This window comes from Centrocercus urophasianus, unplaced genomic scaffold (assembly GCF_019232065.1).
Source record: "Centrocercus urophasianus isolate 14NV4802_14NV808 unplaced genomic scaffold, USGS_Curo_1.0 seq_40, whole genome shotgun sequence".
Lineage (NCBI taxonomy): Eukaryota > Metazoa > Chordata > Aves > Galliformes > Phasianidae > Centrocercus > Centrocercus urophasianus.
The window spans coordinates 2,490,490-2,508,954 of NW_024884978.1; the positions used below are offsets into that span (position 1 = coordinate 2,490,490).

The 18,465-nt window shown below is 41.1% G+C and overlaps 1 protein-coding gene across 6 annotated transcripts in view; it reads left to right on the forward strand.

The window, feature by feature from the left end:
• Window positions 1-18,465, forward strand: part of PITPNC1 (phosphatidylinositol transfer protein cytoplasmic 1) — a 69,709-nt gene that overhangs the window by 5,869 nt on the left and 45,375 nt on the right. Inside the window, exon 1 of one of the 6 annotated variants that reach the window (XM_042832856.1) lies at window positions 13,847-13,932. The exons of 4 other annotated variants lie outside the window; for them this stretch is intronic. The gene's annotated coding sequence lies outside the window, so the exon portion shown is untranslated. Of the gene's footprint in view, window positions 1-13,846; window positions 13,933-18,028; window positions 18,130-18,465 lie in introns of those variants that run through there. One more of the 6 variants, XM_042832855.1, reaches the window with a different exon arrangement.

Sequence of the window (18,465 nt, forward strand, 5' to 3'; positions counted from 1 at the left end):
TCATCCTTGTCTTCTTTGGCTCATACGATGTCAGTGACGACCAGCAGTGTCTTTTGTAACATTCAATGCCTCGATCCCAAAGTGAAGCAAATTGGCGTTTTGCACTGCTTGGACATGAAGCCCTAAGAACATTGCATGGGGACACTGTGTGTTTATTTACCTGAAACTGCCAATATCTGCATATGTCTGGGAGGCACAGAAAGGTGCCACAGGATTGCTGACCAGATTCCAATAGCAGTGAGGAAAAGGCGATTTAGATTTCAAGTTGAATCATCTGATGGATGAGCTGGAGGTAATCTGATCTTTGTCTTGTTTATCTCCTTCTCAGTTCATCTTTATTCCCAATTTTGGTTATAGGTGAGCAGCCAATTTTGAGTCCTTGGATATGTATTAAAATACTATTTTTGTTTTTGTAATGTGGAGTGCTGAAATGGAGGAGTGACATCTTAATGGCTTTTCTTGGAAAAATTTCTCTATCTTCCTTTTTTTTTATTATTCCAGTTTGCGGTCAGAAAATGCCAAAGCAGCTTTGCATTCTATTAGTGTTGCATTTTCGTGGCTCTGATGCTGGTTTTACTGTGCGTGCGCTGCTGAACGTTTGCGTATGTTTGTGCGCGTGTTTAATTTAAAGCAGAAGCGGTCGTGTCCTGAGTTCACATGTGGAAATATTTGCAGATTGGGTTTGTTTAAAAAAAAATAAAAAATGAAAAAAAACCTTAAGCTCTGCAGAGAATTCGTGGTTGCTGTTTAGGAGCTCCTCAGCAGCACATCTGTTCTAATATTAGTTGTGCCTAAGTGATTTAGGAATAGTTAGGCTCTGTGGGAATTGTTTTCTGTGAGCATGCTGTGTGCTTTATTTTCCGTTTCATCAGATTAAATGTCATATTAGGTTGACTCTGCTGCCCAATTAATGGCTGCTTAACTTTTTTTCTTCAGTAAAAATATTATTACAATTCATAACAAAATAATTATGTGATAATGACACTCCAGTATAACACACTGCTGCTGAATTGCTTGATTAACAATTGTTTGCTGATGACAGGCAGAAACACGGTTAATTGTTAGGTGCATTTTCAGTTTCTTCTCTCAGTTTATCTAAAAGTTATTTAGAATACAAGGATAACCTTTAGTGCTGGTATTGCTAGGCTTCTTGATAGGCTACCAGTATATGCTGTGAGCCAAAAACCTCATAGTTATCAGAAAGGAAAAGGCAGTAATAATTTTGTTGTTAAGCCGAGCAGCTATTTTTCTTGTTATTACATAGCAGGGTTTTGGAAGTAGTCTCGCTTTGCAAGGCCTGTTGTGTGTATACTGCTCCTAGGAGGTATCATCTGACCACCTGAAAGATACTTGGCAAATTAGTGCTGCCATTTATCTGATTTTGTCAGGTTGCTTTTAAAAGTGCAAGTATACTGACATTTAAATGATAATTTATTTAATAAAGTAATTGTACTGTGACTTGACATAAGCCAACTGAAGAGCATGAAATGTGTACGTAATCATTCTCAAGTAACCAGGCTGTCTCTTTTATCATATAGACCTGATCTAAAACTTCTTCAGTTCACAGTTCAGGGGATGAGCTTTTGTTTTGCTTCTCTGTGTGAAAGGAAAATCATTCAGTGGAATTCAGAGCTCATGATACCACTGAGAGATCCCTCGCTGATGTCAGAGAGGCCGATATCTCACCAAGTATGTATGACAAAACACACGGCACGTTTTTAGAATAGAAATGTTGGGAATTCAAATTCCATTTCAGTTGCATGGTGTAAATGTGAATTCCGCTGGCTGCAATGGGTTTATTCTGGGTTTCTATCAGAGTGATTGAAAGCAGACTTGAAGTAACAGCTGTAAATCAAAAGAAAACTTGTAAATTTCTCAGATCTGTGAATTTCAACAAGGAGGAACTCAAACAGACATTTCTAATTCATTAGGATTCTTGCCTACCTAAGGGGCATTTCATACAGGCAGACTGAGGCCCTGGATTTGTGTAAATCCAGTGATAATATCTCTGGGCTTAGCTGATGGAGTATACAGTTATTGATGTCCCCACGCTGCAAAACTGAGCAGTAATCTCCCAGTTCTCATCCTAACTTTGCACAAACTCCGATTCTTTTCTTTCTCCCATTTCCGTGTCCTCGGTCACACTCCAAACGTGGAAGCCCAGCCAAGGCCATGCGGCGGGCGGCCAGCTGGCAGCGAGTGCTGCTCCCCACTACTGCCTGCTGCAGAGCAGAAGGAGCTGTACAGCACAACGAAACAATTGGTAGTTCAGCTCCCCCCTGAGTCCGAAGCCCGGGCTTGAATCTCATTGCTGTGTCAGTTTCCATGGATCTTTGCACCCAGGCAGAAGCTGAAGAGAGTATGGAGTTCAGGAATCTCTCACATACATCAGAGGGTTGCTCAGTTTATGTGCGTTTGTAAGCCATTTGCTTCTCACGTAAGCCCCTGGGTTTTTTTCATGGATGATTCAATATAAAAACATGTTTTCTTATTAAGGAGGCTCTTATACATTTGGGATATGAAGTTTTTTCCATTAACTTCAGTGGAACTGGAATAAAGGCCATTGTTGGTTTTTTGTTCCCTCCCCCCCGCAGTTTTGCTATAGCTTATTTTCTCTATTCTCTGCTATCTTTTTCTTTTTTCTTTTGGCTAAACGTGAACTCAGTCAAGTGATGCTGAACTTCTAAATCAATCCTGAGTGGGCTGGAGATGAGGCAAACATTTTAGTGGAAATGTTATGTCATAGGAACAAATGCCCATGGATTAGTTAGTTTATTTCTAGGGCTGCACGGGCTATACATTGCTATTTATAAGCTATTTATAATTTAGGTTTCTCAAGCAGCCACGACTGTGTTTATGTTGCCATGGTGTTACTTGCCATTCTTGAGGGCGGATAGTAAATGCTGTAATTGAAAATAGATACTCCCACAGAAATAAGTGTAACAGGTGGCTATGTGTTTATTTAATCGTGCATCAAGCATAATACAGTTTGAATGTGGATACCTCTAATCCTGCCTCTTCACCAAGATGTTTTCAGGCATGTCAGTTTGTTTTTGGGGGTCAGAACTGGAGTAAACAACATCAGTGGTTTGCACTGCAGCAATCAGAGCAATGCCGGTGGCAATTGGTGGTTGCCCTCTGCTTCAGACTCCAGAAAACAAACGTCCCTATGGGCATGGAAAGCAAATACAGCCACCCTCCACATCAGAGCGTCTTAACCTTCTTCTGGGGACTGCAGTCTGAATAAATCTTGAGTTCCTTAAGAACGTTTGAGGAAAAGTGGCTGCTGGTTCCATCTGATTTCCTCATATCAGCCTTCTGACCTTATCCCATTCCTTATTTTCCTTCAGTTGTCAACCATAACAAATCATAGTTCTGTTTTGAGGTCCACCCTGTCTTAATATAACATGGCTTAGTTTGATGTAAGCTTACACCCACCTTCCTGGCGCTGGTAACGCACATCCTGCAAAGGCAAAGCGATTCTCCCTCACACAGGCAAAAGCTGTAGGAATGGCTTCTCCATCAAATCAGCAAATAGGAGTCTTTTACCTAAGGAGCTGAAGGATACGATTATATGAGGTGCTTTGCATAGAATAAAAAATGAATGGTTTAGCTCACAATAAACTTCCGTGTCCTAAAACTACAAACACGAGAGTTGAGGCACAAGAGGGCCTTGATGCTTTTTTTTTCTTTTCCTGCATTTCCTTGGATTCTCAGTCACTGTAAAGATGTGTTCTAAAGCAGTCAAAACCTCGGCACCTTGATGTTAGTTACATCAAACTAGAACCTGATCAGAGCAAGTCTGCTTGGGGAGATTCCCATTCAGTTTTGCATCTGCACAGAGTTAAGTCCCCCAACAAATCCTTTTTTCTCGTCCATTTCAGACCCCAAAATACGTATCCCGTGTGCAGATTGGTCTGCAGGTGAAAGATGTTTCCTGAAATTTTAAGCTGTGCATTTTTATGGAGCAGTTTTTTTTTATCACTGGAGGAATTTCACAACTTCTCAGAACAGACTCCTCTTTTGATATTTTTCTTTCTGTGCATGGGAATCCCTCCCAGCCTCCTCTTGTCATTGTTTGTCCTCACCCATACTTCTGTTGTTTTGTAGTTTTACCTCAATGACTCAACTTGGTCAAATCCTGGCTTTCTTAAAGACCTCACCCCAGGATGTATTTTGACGTGGTTTATCTGTTTGCTAATGTACTTGTGATGTGTGGAAGTTCAATATATATGCACAGACCATAGTTCAGCCCTTATTTTATAATACTTATATAATAATGTACTTCAAATTTCATTTGGGAGAAGATAATTAGCTAACTTTTGCTGTCACATTTTAAAATGCTTTCCTGATAAGAGCCTTTGAGGCTATTCTAATGATTTCTACTACGTTTGGTTGGCTTTGATGCTCTAGTTCTTCTTGTCCATTGTAGATTGCTTCTCCTCAGTCACAGCCATGGAAGGTAGAAGTTGAGGGGGTCAGAAGCCTTGTGCTTTGTTCGCGCTTTCATGACCAAACTTAAAGCATTTGTCATTCCATGTAGCTCTATTTTGTGGCTACAAATATTATGGTACTTCTATCAAATTAAGCATAGAATTGTTAATTTCATTACTGCCCGAAAATGTAAGTAATTGGTGTGAATGTGTACCTGCCTATTTTCAGCTGGGTATTTTGGAGCTGAGGTAATAAATCAACTGTGATCTGCGTGTTCTTAGATAGCATCACAAGAATGAAATGTTTGAGCTGTATGACTTAATGTAAATCAGATAATCGATCTTTCATGATGATTTAAAACCGTATCATTCTATTTTGTTTATCAACTGTTTGTCTCTATGAGGACGGCAGCTGTTGGAAAACTTGGGAGCTGTCAGAGCCTTACCCTGCCGTGTGTGATGAGGTTCTGTGGGAGGAGATCAGAAAGCAAATCTCATCAGGACTTCGGGCACTGAGAGCAGTTTGGAGTAAAAGGATAGAAACACAAGGGCAGCACCTTGAATTCTGCTGAAGATGTATGAAAGCTGAAGTGACTGTAGGTTTTTTCTGTCAGAAGTAATCCAGAGTATGAAAAATAATTCAGAACAGCAGCATTGTTTCACTCTGTTTGCTGCAGATGTTGTGTGCTTTAGGGTGTTACTCAAGAACACTTCAGCCAAGATCAGATGGTTATTATGGAAAGCATTTAAAAAAAATAAATTTTCATGAAACCACATGCAAGATATCTAATAGGTGTGACTGTGAGAGCTGTGAAGTGCAGAGCAGGTTCCTGTGAGCACTGCCCTGCTGTCCCCTGTTGAGGTTTCTGTGGCCTTTTTTTAGAAGCAGCGGTCGGACTTCCGTCCTTACTCTGTTAAATTTTGTATCCACTAAAGGCTGGCTGAGTCCTGTGGGTTTTGATAGGGCTATAGGGTAATGCTGGTAACATGCATGGGTGCTGTTCCTCTCTGTAGGTCTTCTGGGATGTTTCTCTAATTTCTGTGTTAAGTCTTGTGTTCCAAGTCATACATTCAGATGTTTTCTTAAGCAGGAACAGCACAATACTGGCTAACCAGTAGCAAATGGGTTTGACTGATTCCTTTCTCTGTAGAAGACCGTGGTGAAGTCTGTTTTCATCCCCAAGTTCTTCCATCACTCATGCAGTGGAGGTGACCCAGTGGTGGATTTGTAGTAGCAGGCCTTAAGTTGGTTGTTGTGGGTGTCCATTGCCACTGGGGTCATAGAGGCACTGTCACTCTGCTTTTCATCTAATGGCAGTTGCTCTCTAAGCGTTGAGAGGCTGCAAGTGATCACAGTAATTCCATATCCTCTCTGCTCTGTTCTCTCCTATTTTCCACTTTGTACTCTCTATGATATGCCTCCCACTCCATCTTTTAAATCCTTGTTGTAGGAGGTTAATTACGAAAATGTGGCTTTCCATGCTTGTTGGGTTCAAGTTATTGCTTGTTCTTTTTATATATTGTTCATTGGGGATTTTAATAAGTTGTGGATGAGCATGCTGCCATTGCTAATGAGCACACTGAGTACTTTGAAACCCAGCACAAATCCCTCTGGGTCTTCACCGGTGTCATCTCTCCAGTGATTGGAAATTATTTGTCTGTTGATTTTATTTTTGCATTGTATCATTTAAGCAACAATTTATCGAGATAAGGGACTTTCTTGTCTCATGGTGATCAGTTTCCTCTAGAAAATTTAGGGAGTGGCCTTGGGAAATAGGCTTCCGAAATCAAATTAGTGCTCTCATCAGCTATCAGCACTTGACTGAAGAGTGAGCTTAGCCCACAGTGTTTGTGCACCCATACTGTGCTATTTACTAAATAATTTTCTTTTTTGCTTCTGTGGTCCAAATCACTCCCATACTGTCTGTTTTCTGTTTGGTACATTGAATCATTGAATTAATGGTAGTGAATGAAAGGCGAATTACGTAATACAGCTCCTGTCCTACATGTGAAAGTATAGGATCTGAATTTAATGCCTACACAATGTTTTGAATTAATTGTTGGTGCAGAGAGACGGTTCCAATTAGAGTACCCAGCAGCTATGTTTCTTCAGCATTTAAGCAGTAGTGTTTAGAGAGGGCCTGATGGCTTCTTAATGCTCATTCACTGAAATCATAAACTATGTGGTGACTGTTGCTTAAAGAGAATCAGATATTAATAATGATGACAATTGGAATCACAGAGTTTTTATTAATATTTTTGTGAGCAACATTTATTAGTGATGTGCAACAGTATTTCCATATTATAATGACTTGTTTTGCCAAGTACTGGTTGGCAGCATGTCATGTTCCTTAGTTTCCATTTGGAGTTGGGTACTCTTCCATCCGTTTAATCTCTGAAATGAATTGACAACATTTGCTCTATTTTCAATACTAGCTTTTAGGATGCCTGTCATTGACACTGAATCAGTTACAAGGCATAATTCTTTTGTTCATCTAGGCTGTCATTGCCAGTAGCAAGCATTGCTCTCGCGTTTCATCACCACAGTCCCAGTTCGTGCCCAGTGCACACAGAATTGACAGTCTTGAAAACGGAGAGAAATTTCCATGTCCATGTTTAACTTTGATTTGTTCCTATTCTGTTGCTGTGACCTCCTCCTACTGACTGTAAATCAGAAAGTGAAAAGCACACCATGTACACTATCTACAGCCAAGCAGCTGATATGGTGTAATTAATTGACAGCATTCCTATAGTGTGCTGATAAGCAAGAGTAGTGCCCTTCTCAGGCCTGCTTCTATTCACAGTGAAGTCAGTGGGAGTTTTTCTTCAATTAAGAATGCAAAAATATGTTCCTAAGAGAAAACTGCACGAGTTAAGATCTGTGTCTGAAATGAAGGACAGATTCTGTACTGAACTACACTCCAAACAGCTCCTTTGCCTTGAAGTCCAGAGGAAGACAGTTCAGTAGTTATCTGGAAGTGAGAAATGAGGAAGCTTGTGAATTTTGGATTAAAAATTTAACTTTAACAATGGTGGTCCTTCAGTTTGTAATACAGCACTGCAAAACTTTCTGGCCTGTTTCCATCTGTCACACTTCCATAAGTTTCATCTGGTTTCATGATTCCAGCAAATGCTCTTTGTCTCGTTCTCCCACAAAGTACTACAAGTCATTTTTGCATGCGATTATCACACTTGTGCTCTTCAAATCTGTTCTGTTAAAGGAACAAATTATGCTGGAAAATTCAAGCTGCTTCTTAGAGGCATTTACTATGGTTGTGGAATAGGTGATCTGAGAAAACGATGTGGACAGAAAGGCCCAGGATGAAGCCATGTTTCCTCTGGTCTGTAGATTCTTGTGAGAGATCAGCCTAGCCTGGTGAGCACTGATAAATTTTACCTTTCTGTCACTGGCTACTTTACTGCTCTGTTTTCTTTAGCGAGTTAATGGAAAATAATTCTTCATGTGGATCTGCATTCTGGAGCACAGGCAATTTTGTTGCCTTCTATTGATTTAAAACAAAAAAAAAGTAAATCCTAAAACCTGTCCTCTTCAAAAGAGAAATGTCTCTCATGAGAGAACTGAAGCATCCCATGGCAACAAACACAGTCGTTCTGGCAGTGTCAGTTATGCTCTGCATTCAAATAAGTGTGACATCAATGGATGTCGGGCTCCTGCTCTCTGTAAATGCTGTAGTCTTGAACCGATGGCCCCTGGAAGCCTTCACTGTCAGTAACGGGAAAATATGCAAATATAATAATCTTCTGAATCATCTTCTGTGAGGAGTTTCTGTAGTCTGAGGCAGAATTGCAAGCCATCAAAACATGCGGATCACGTCTGCGCGAGTGACAGAGTGAGGGTGTCCCTGTGTTTAAATAGGGCGATACTCAAAATAGTACCATTCCAGCTTTCCATGGGAAAGTACTTTCTGTTCAGGGAGATGTTTTCTTTCTCTACCTAGTCATCAAAAACACCGTCAGTCCCATTTCCAGTGAGGCAGGCTTCTGTGGAACGTGACGTTTGTTCTCTCCTGTACCTGATAAGAGCTGTATGCCTAGATTTGTGCTGAATGTGATGCATGCTTTTTTTATTGCTGTTATTTTGGTTTATTGAAACTTTTTATGCTTGAAAAAGGACTTGTTTCAGGAAAGCAGTGCTCCAAAAAATAATCCTTCTGGTAAATTCACCCTTTCTGTTATTTTTGAGGAAAATAGGAGTGGGTCTCTTGGAATCATGAAATAGCTTACATGGCTGGAAGTAATGCTGCTAGTATTTCTGCCTCTGTAGGAAAACAGGATTTTATTACAGAACACATGCTCAGGTGAAACTTGTGGATTTCTACGTTATTGAAACATTCAGAATATTACTGTGCATGTTGGAATCATGTCACCAATTTATTGAATGATTTTTCTTGGGATTAAGAAAACTAAAATTCATATAGGCTATGAACATATCATTCAATCATACTAATATCCATGACTATCAAGGAAGGCCCAGGGAGCAGAGTCTCCTTGGTATGCTAGGTGTAATTAACTGCATCACAGACATATCAGTGCAGGTTTGGATATAAAAAGAAGCTTTAAAACGCTACAGAGCACAGGAATGAATGTGTCACCTGTATATTATTTCCTATGACTTCAGTTTGTCCTGTAAAATAAAGTGTTCATTATTCTTAGAACTTTTAGCAGTTTCTATTGCCTTCAACGTTACGATGATCCTCTGATTTGGTTTGAAGTACTGAGGGGCTGCAGTCATTGTGAGCATTGGTACCGGTGTGTGTCCTTCTGAACATCAAATTAATAGTCTGAGCCAGAGGTTTAAAGGAATGTTAAGTGCTGCTTTAATGAGGACAGACACGAACTTTTCTGATACCTTGCACTGAATTTAGGTGGTACTCCTATCTGATTGCCCGCTATAGTGGTGCCCGGAGTGCTGCTGTAATTATGGGCCTGTCAGCATTTCCATTACAAACCCCTATTTTACAGCTGAAAATACCACTCCAGGATGAAGTTTGGTACAAAGACTTTCAGCCTTGACAGAAGAAGCTTTCAAAATTAATTTTGCTGTTCCTCCAATTAAAAAAAAAATCTTGCAGTTGCTTACCCAGCCCTGTGTTAGTGAATTGCTGTCTGGGGGAAAAATAAAACAGTCAAAATACTGATGCTTATTTCTTGGATTGTGAACGCTACATATTCAGAGTGTAAGAACTGTAGGCCAGAAGCTTTTATTTAATCAAAAAGAAAAGGTAGCACTAGCAGGGGAGGTACATCAGCCAGCTGCTGCTCTGAGCTGCCTGCATTTGCAGCCTGGCTGCAGAGCTGGCCTGTGGCCTTCTTCTCAGACAGCAGAACTGCAGTGAGGTTACAGTTTGGGTTTTTATCAACATATCCTAGTTTAAGAATCAGGGCTAAGGACAAGCACTCAGAATTCAGATGTGCCCCACTGAATGTTGCCTGTAGAACTTCAGTTTGCTCGCTTTCTGAATATGTTCTTCATAAAAGCAGTTCCTGGAAAGGCTGGGTGGTGCTCAAGTGAACATCACTTTTTCATTATATGATTATTTTGGGTTTTTGTCAGTAATTTATTATCTGTATCTGAAGTTGGAACCGTGGTCTGTCATGGCTTTTGAGTCGTTATTGAAGTCTCTGAATGTTTTACAAAACATTAATCAATTTATTTTCATTATACATATTGCAGTGAGAAAAAATATATTTTAGAGATGAAGGTCATTTTTGAGACATTAAAGTAAAAAATTATTGATTTTTTTTTAAGTTTTATTTTTAACATTTGGAACCTGATTTTTCAAAGAGGATTTACATGGCCCGTTCCAAACACAGTTTTCATTGAATCTAGTTACGATAGCTTTATATTTCTTTGAATCAGACCTCTTGTGCCAGAGGTGGTCTGAGGATGATGAGGAACAAGCATCTGAAAAGTGCTTGTGAAGAACTTAGGCTTGCGTTACGTGGAGTTCTTGATCTCTGCCCTTCCCCATCCTTATTCATCACAACTGGTGATGCCCAGAGGATGTGCACTCATGTGGATTCTTCAGTTCTTATGACCTTGAGCTGGCACAGTTTTCCTTTCCCAGTGTGTTTTTCAGCTCTTCAGCAAATGGAGCAGATGCCCAATGTAAACTCATATGCAGCAATACGTGACTGCCTTGAGAAGAGAGAATTAAATAAGAGATTATTTAACAGTGTGATAGTGTTTGAACACTAACACACGTGTACAATATGTCATCCATCATTTTTTCCCTCACACCTGGGCACCTGGCTTTACAATCTTAGAAAGATTTCCTTAAGTATAGATTTTGGTGGTAAATATTTTGGGTGGCTTTAACCCCTCATTACATTGAAAGGCTGAGTGAACTGGGTCTGTTCAGCCTTGAGAAAAGGAGACTGAGAGGGGACCTGATCCAGGTCTGTAAATATCTAAGGTGTGGGGGGCAGAATGGCGAGGCCGGACTGTTTTCAGTGGTGAGTGGAGACAGGACGAGGGGAAACGGCCAGAAACTGCAGCATAGGAAGTTCCGCACAAATGTGCGCAAGAACTTCTTTACAGTGAGGTGACGGAGCAGTGGAACAGGCTGCCCAGGGAGGTGGTGGAGTCTCCTTCTCTGGAGATGTTCAAGACCTGCCTGGATGCCGACCTGTGCGACCTGCTGTAGGGAACTGCTTTGGCAGGGGGTTGGACTCGATGATCTCTGGAGGTCCCTTCCAACCCCTACGATTCTGTGATTCTGTGATCTGTGTTGCCCTCTGAGCCCCTGCCCGTGTCATTGGTTGGAAGGCTGAGATGCAGGCACTGTGCAGGCTTCTGTACTTGAGATTCCAGTGGAGAGGGTAATAGGTAAAAGAATCACTTAAAATGTACGTGGTGACATGTGATAGAAGAAAATAAGCAGCAGAAAGAAACATGCAAGGGAAACACGATCTGTGTGTAGTAGGATCTATGAGAGGCTTGTGAGTGTGTGGTGAGAACATAATATTTTGTAATTCACCTGGAAAGCTCTGAAGAGCTTCTACTGAAAATATGGAGCTGTATTTGCAAAGGCTTAAGCTTAATCCATTCATACTTAGCCCTTTTTTCATGTGAGCAGCATAAGATGGATCTGCAAGGACGAGGTGTCTGCCAAATGTCAGGTGGGGAGGGGAGCAGGAGCTGACACGTTTATTTCTGATTCACTGCTTTTGTTTGTTTGTAGCTTGGTTTGATTTTGTTGTTGGGGTTTTTTTTTGTTTGTATGATTGATTTTGGTGATTTTTGTGGTTTTTTGGTCTCATTCTTGCAAGCAATTGAAACATTCCTGAGCCATTTTGGTTTTCTGAGCATGAAGTAGGCACAATAGAACATAATGCAACTAAAATTTAGCAGTTATTACCAACAGGAGAACAATCTCTTCTAACGGAAGCTGGCAGCAAGCTTAATGATAGGTGATGTGCTTTCTCTGCTCATGCTTCACCCAGGTATCTGTTCAGTGTAAGTGGTTTGCTTTCTTATTTCCATTAGTGGTGGCATCAATTTGAAGTACAGTTCTCCTAACTGAAAAATACTGCTATTTACCCATACTACCAATGTCAATGTTAAAATAAGTAACTGGTGGTAACATGAACTTGTGTTTTACTTAACTGGCAATGACCTGTTACAGTATCAACATTGCTGCTAGCAATGTAAACAGTGCAGCCAGTTAATACACAACACTTTCACTAAAGCAGCTTCATGGGGGTTATTGTCAAAGAGTGAAACTGGAAGCTGCTTATGGTATTTTGGGGCAGATTCTTTAAGAACGTGAGCATCTTTCAGTCAAATACTAATCAGTAGGAGCTGAGAATGGCTGTTGAGCTGCAGTCATAAGCTGCCTTATCTTTTGTTACTGACAGTAATAAAACAAAAGTCAGGAGGGACCTCAGAGTACGAGTGTGCTCTGATTGCAGGATAGCATCTCAGGTATTGCAGACACGGGTTTGGTTGTTGGGAGCTGTAGCTGTGGTAGCACAGTTTCAGACAAACACGTCGGCCCTGCTGACCTGGCCCTGCAGTAAATGTTGTGTGGATTATTTTCTTATAGTTTTGAAGTTCTTTCATAAATAAATTACTTGCTAGACCTTAAATTTAATCTTCTTTTAGGCCCGTCTTCCTATAACCTTCTAAAAACATGTCTAACTTCTCATTTCAAGAAAATGTAGGCTGTTCCTCTTCCTCGAGCTTCTCACTTAGTAGTCACTCACACAGATCTTTATGCTGACAGTGTTCTCTCCGAGGCTGTTTAAGATGAATTTCATCTATGTTTGAGTAGATTTCTGAAATGATAAAACAGGACATTTTTGTTCATGGCTTTGTGTTCTTGTGAGGGCAATTACAATTTTAGGAATGTCCACAAGGTAGTTGTAGTGTGTAGAGAAAGAATTTTGGATCCATTATCCATTGTGACAAAATCAAAGCTGGCACATGAGAATTCATTTAATGGCACTTTTTCCTTCTGATGGAGAAAAGTCAGGTGGCTTAAATGAAACATTTGGTTTATGGATGAGTGGAGAAGCAGGCATCTCTGTGAGTTTTCCATTGGGACTGCTTGCATTGCTACACATGAGAAAGTGCACATTGGGCTCTGCTGCTGCCCTGAATGTGTCTTCATGAAGATGAAGTGGTGATGCCCTGATGGCATTTTCCAGTTAATCATACAGCAAATGTGAAATCATTTCCCGTGTTACAGCACATCAGACTGACTTCACAGACACCTCAGCTGCAAAGTTTAAAAGATCCTTTTTGTAAAGGCTAATAAATTTGTAATAAAGATCTCATCAATAGATGTAAAGAGAAATAAAATCTGAAACAGAATGGCAACGAACAGTGTGCACAGTTGGCTGTAGTAGTAAGTGGGAAACCAACATGAGTTTTATCTCCCTGATGTAATGAAATGCTGTGTTGTCCTTTCATTCCCACAGGTCAAAACGAGGAAGTCTGACCTTTGGTAGTTGTGGCTCACTTGGTGATAGAGAAGTGGTTGGTGGAGCAGCTGAGGTTGTCAGGGCTCCATGGGGGCCCAAAGTGCTGCAGTGAGAGGATAAGTAGCATGCCTCTGACGCATGCCTGCCTCTTCTGGCTATAGAAGTGGAACTTGTATGTAGGCTGTGACTCTGTAGCATACTTTATGACCTACCGAATAAAACATGAGATCTTGTTAAGAAAACAGCCTTATGAAATTAAGGCAGCATACAGAAAGCTCGGTTGGCTGGTTTGTGTGAGCCTTTGGGAGCGGCTGCAGGGACCTGATTCTGAACCCTGTCCTCCTGTCAGTATGGCTCAGGGAGCTGTCTGAGAAAATCACATCTGGGAAGCCTCTGAGAGGCCATCAGATCTATAATGCTGTATAATCTTCCCTCTTCTCTATAATGTTTTTTGTAGATGAAAAAGCATTTGAGGAAGGTGTGACGTGCCTGACGTGATACTGGATCTGCTGGCTTTGTACCAATCGGAGCGAGCCGTGGAACGCTTGTGGTTGGTATCTGGAAGGCTCTGCTGTTTGAGGCAGCATGGGCAGCAACTGAGGAAAAGCTGGCAGAGAAAAATCTAAAGCTAAAACTGACTTCAGTTCCTTTCTTCCACCCATTTTAATTTGGGCTCTTTACAACAAATCATTCTCAGTAGCTTGGAAAGAACACTGCAATTGCAATCCTCTGAGTTGTAAAAGCTTCATTAAAAAAGAAAATACTCAAAGTTCTGAGTTCAATTGAATTAAGCACACCTTGCTCTTTTTGGAAGGCTTATCTGGTTGTCACATCCAAGGTTTTGTACTCAGCGTTGATTCATGATGTGCTTGTATGCTAGAAATTATTGAAAGAATAAGACAGTAAAGCAACAGATCAATCAAGCTTCCCAGACTGTAGTTTTAACATCACCAAGCACCATGGGTGAATGACAAGGTGACACTGTTGTCATCCAGCAGCCTTGAATGCGGTCTTGCACCTTTCCTTTCCTTAGATGAGCTTTGTTTTATAACACTAAGTTTTCTGTGCCTGTTTCAGTATCACAATAAGAGAATGGATGCATGACAAGTCAGTATATAAACTCATAACTGCTTTTATGTGTGCATGTGTACCACTGGCAGTGCCAGACCTCTTGCCACATATTACCCAATTGTCAGCAGTTGTGCTCACAGCAAGACAACCATTTGGATCCAACAGAAGTAACACTGCGAAGCTTCCCGCAGAGCCAAACTGATGGCTGCCTCTCAGTGAGAGCTGTGACCAGTTAAGCCAGCAAATGTCTTGTTGCTATCCTTTCCATCAGAAAGTAGGAGTTTTTGTATGTGCTTATTTTTAACTGCAGCCTAGATGGAAGAAAAGATTCCAGAGGTAGAGTTGGCCTGACTGTCTGCAGTGGCAGGGACCAGCTGTGATAATCTGAGATGGGGAAGCAGGTATATCAGGTCCTGATGATTGAGGAAGGTGCAGCTGCAGAATAGACTGTGCCCACCTGCTGTGTGCTGGGTAGCATTAGTTCCTCTTTCTGAGGTGCTGGGTAGCAGTTCAGCCATGGCAGCTAGGAATTCAGTGTGCTGCCTGCCCTAATGGTTATCTCATTCTCATGAGAATCGTGCAGTCCACAGCAAGCACAAGGAGCAAGGAAAAGAAGAATTAAAAAAAAAAAACAAAGGGGGAAGGGGGGGAGTGGAATAGAGAATATAGGTTTCAAAGTGTGTTCATTCTATGAGGTGAATGTGCAGGAGGGGGGAAGGGGATGTTGCAGAGAGTGGCCAGGAGGTGACCATGTGGGTGCTGCAGTGTGCCACGGCCCTGCTGTGCCTGGGCTCTGCCTGCACACAGTCATCTTAGGCAAACTCCAGGCACCAGCAGAAGATGGAGCTGTGTTGGCCTACAGGATTTTGTTCTTGCTGCTGACTCTTCCTGGGTGCTGTTGGGCATCCAAACTCAGAGTGCTGTTTGCGTTGCCATTGCTGTGGTCACCTGCTCCTCCCAGAGATTTTGAATCAGTGACTTGCTGAGACTTTGTTGTGGAGTAGCAGGGGAAGAAACAAGCAAGTATCTTTTAAACTCTCATGGGTTTTTGTTGTTTGCTTGTTAGTGTGGGGCTTGTTTTTTGTTGTTTTTTTTTTATTATTATTATTATATTAAAGATTGAAGTCTACACAAAACAGTGCAGGTTAATGTTCTGACTTCTGTGTCAAACCAGCGCTTTCTGCCGTGTATGATGAAGGCTTTGAGCTCCATGTTTGCTATTTCAAACTCTGTCTTTGTTAGCAGGTTTACAGCCTGAGAACTTGCATAAGCAGCAGTCACGTGGCCCTGCTGTGGTCTGAAGCACTGCAGGAAGAAAGCCAGGTTCATTACAAAGAGATCTTATCTAGTTACCCGTCTTGTTGTTGTAGTTTTCAGCTTTATTCCCTGGTGCTGCCATACACCATGAGCTATTACCCCAAAGGACATGTTCTGAATGACGCCACTGGCTCTAACTGCTGAGGAAGTGGTTAACTTTGGTGTATGAGTGCAGAGAGCTGTTTGCTCACTTTGGTCCAAAGCCTCTGCAGCCAACAGGAGGGTCTTTCTGCTCTGTTCAAGGGCACCATTTCCTGCTTGAGTGATGTTTTTGGAAACTTCTCTGTAACAGAAGTTCAAACACTGCTTTTTTTGTGTGTCAGAAAGCCATTCCCATTTACAGCTACTGAGAAATGGCCTTCTCTGTTACTTGTGTTCTGCTGCAGAAAGCCGTGCAGCCCGGCTCAGCTCAGGGACTGCTGCTGTTTAGCAGGAGAGCAAGAATCTCTTGGGCCATAGGTGCATTGATTTGCTCTGTGGTTCCAGAAGTTATATCGCGTTTTAGCATAAGCGTTGTCACTTCTGCCATTGGGAGTAAATTCCTTAGAAAGAAATGTTTATAATTCTGTATGTATCTGTACACTTTATTTCATCCTTAGAATGTTTTGGGGGATGATATTCTACTAATAAGGGTTTTTTTAGTTAAATAATTATAAATTAATCTGCAGTCTTTGTCTTGTAAGTCCAGGAATGGGGAGTTAAGTATGTCTTCATTTCCTTCTTCAATAATTCAACTCTTGCTTATATGTGTGTCCTCTTCATTGACCTTAATATCCTCATCACCCTAATCTGTAAGGTAGATGCAGGTGAGGAATGTCCTGTGCAGGAGCTTGGGCTGTCTGAAGACACTCCATTCTACTGTTTATCATGGGAAAGCAGGCATCAAACTGTGCATTTCAAAAATCAAGTTGAAGTTGATTTCATTTCATGAGATCAGAACATACATTGAAGTATTTGTTCCTTTTGACTGTGAGTCTACTTTTGTTTCATTGGAAGTAGCAAAGAAAAGTTATCTGCTTCATTTTCATTTGAATATGATTTCAGAAAGCAGGTTGAATGTCTGATCCTTTAGCTTGTAAATGGTGAGTCTTAATTCTGGTACTGAGGGCCTTTTTTCATTTTATATTGTGTCTCCTAAGGAAGTTCTCCCTTTTTCTATCCTTACAGGCAGAATTATATTGCCCAAAATGCCTCCTAAGGAATTTGCCTACCAAAAAACGTAATTACAGAATTGCTCCCCTCTGATTGTGACAAAGTTTATTGAATCCTTTGTAGTTTCTTCAGTGCTCCTAAAAGCAAAATGTGCATGGATTTTTTTTCCTGAAAACGTCACATTCTCTGTACTTGAAAGTTGATGTTTTCAGAACAAGAGAGATTTTGTAAGAGACAAAAAAAAGAGTAATTACTGAAGAGTAATTAGAGAAAAGTAACCTGAGGGGAAAGAAGTTCTACTTAAACATCAGTTGAGTGCCATTAACCATGCAAAAAGTGAAAAATAATTTCCATTGCATGGGAAGAGTTGCACGTGTGTTCGATCCACCTGTGTCACAGCCAGACCAACCGCAGCATCACATTCAGGAGGGGTCAAATACATCCCGACTCAAACTGAGCTGAATCAAACAATGAGCACAAATCCCTCTGCAGTTTGGAGGAGCTGCTTTTTCTGTGCAGACTCAGCTTTGCGGCTGCAGCTTTTTGAGGCACTGCACCGCTTGGCTGCTCTTGGCCTTCCTTTGGGCAAGAAAAGTGCATTTAATATGTATGGCATGTAAGTTTAGATTCTTTTTTTTTCCCCTAAATCTTATTTATTTCAATGACATACCACTGCGTTCTTGTTGTCTGGATTAATAAAGCAAGTTGCTTGGTCACTGCCCCTAATTCACAGGGAATGTTTCTTTGCACAGTGAGAGAAATGTGATGGTGTTGCTGTGTGTGCAGGGCTGTGTGCACTGCTGGGGGGAGCGAGGGATGGATGGGTGGAGAAGGAACCCTCTGCTTTTCATTCTGACTTTCCCTGGAACATCTGAAGTAAGAGTTTTCTCCTGGAATAGCAGGAAATAAGCCTTGCTTACCAAAAGAAACTGCAAAAATTATGTTTGAGTTTGTTATGTTTGAGTTCATTTTACCACATTCTGAGTTAAAATTTAAAGAGGGTTGACAAACAGCTCTTTGAACTTCAGCCTTCAGGTTGACTGCAACCTCGTGGATGAATTGTAGTTAACAAATACAGCGTGCTGTCGTGTTGGCTTAGAAAATACATCAGTAGTATTTGATAGCCATCGAACCACTTTTGCAAAGTGAATTGTGCCTGGAAAGCAACAAGCTGCAATTAAAGGGGTGACCTGCATGTGATTTAAAGGTGCGTGTTCAGAAATAGGGACCCACAGATGGGAGCACAGTTTCAGTGTGCATTACTGGCAGGTGGGCTGTGAGTGGCCATGAGAAGTCCCTTCCAGCTCGTGTTTCTGCTTTTGGGAACAGGCTCAAGAAAATCATGTGCATCTCTTTCAGGAAATATATATCCATTTGTAGACCCAGATAATGAGGTGGTATTGGCAATTATGTAAGAAGCACGCCACGAAAACAGTTGCAAGATTTAACCAGCTGACTCGCTGCGAAATATCGTTAATAAGAACTGTTTCTTAAATATATGAGCTTGTACATTCAGGGTGAAAACAGCTGGTTTTTTTCAATA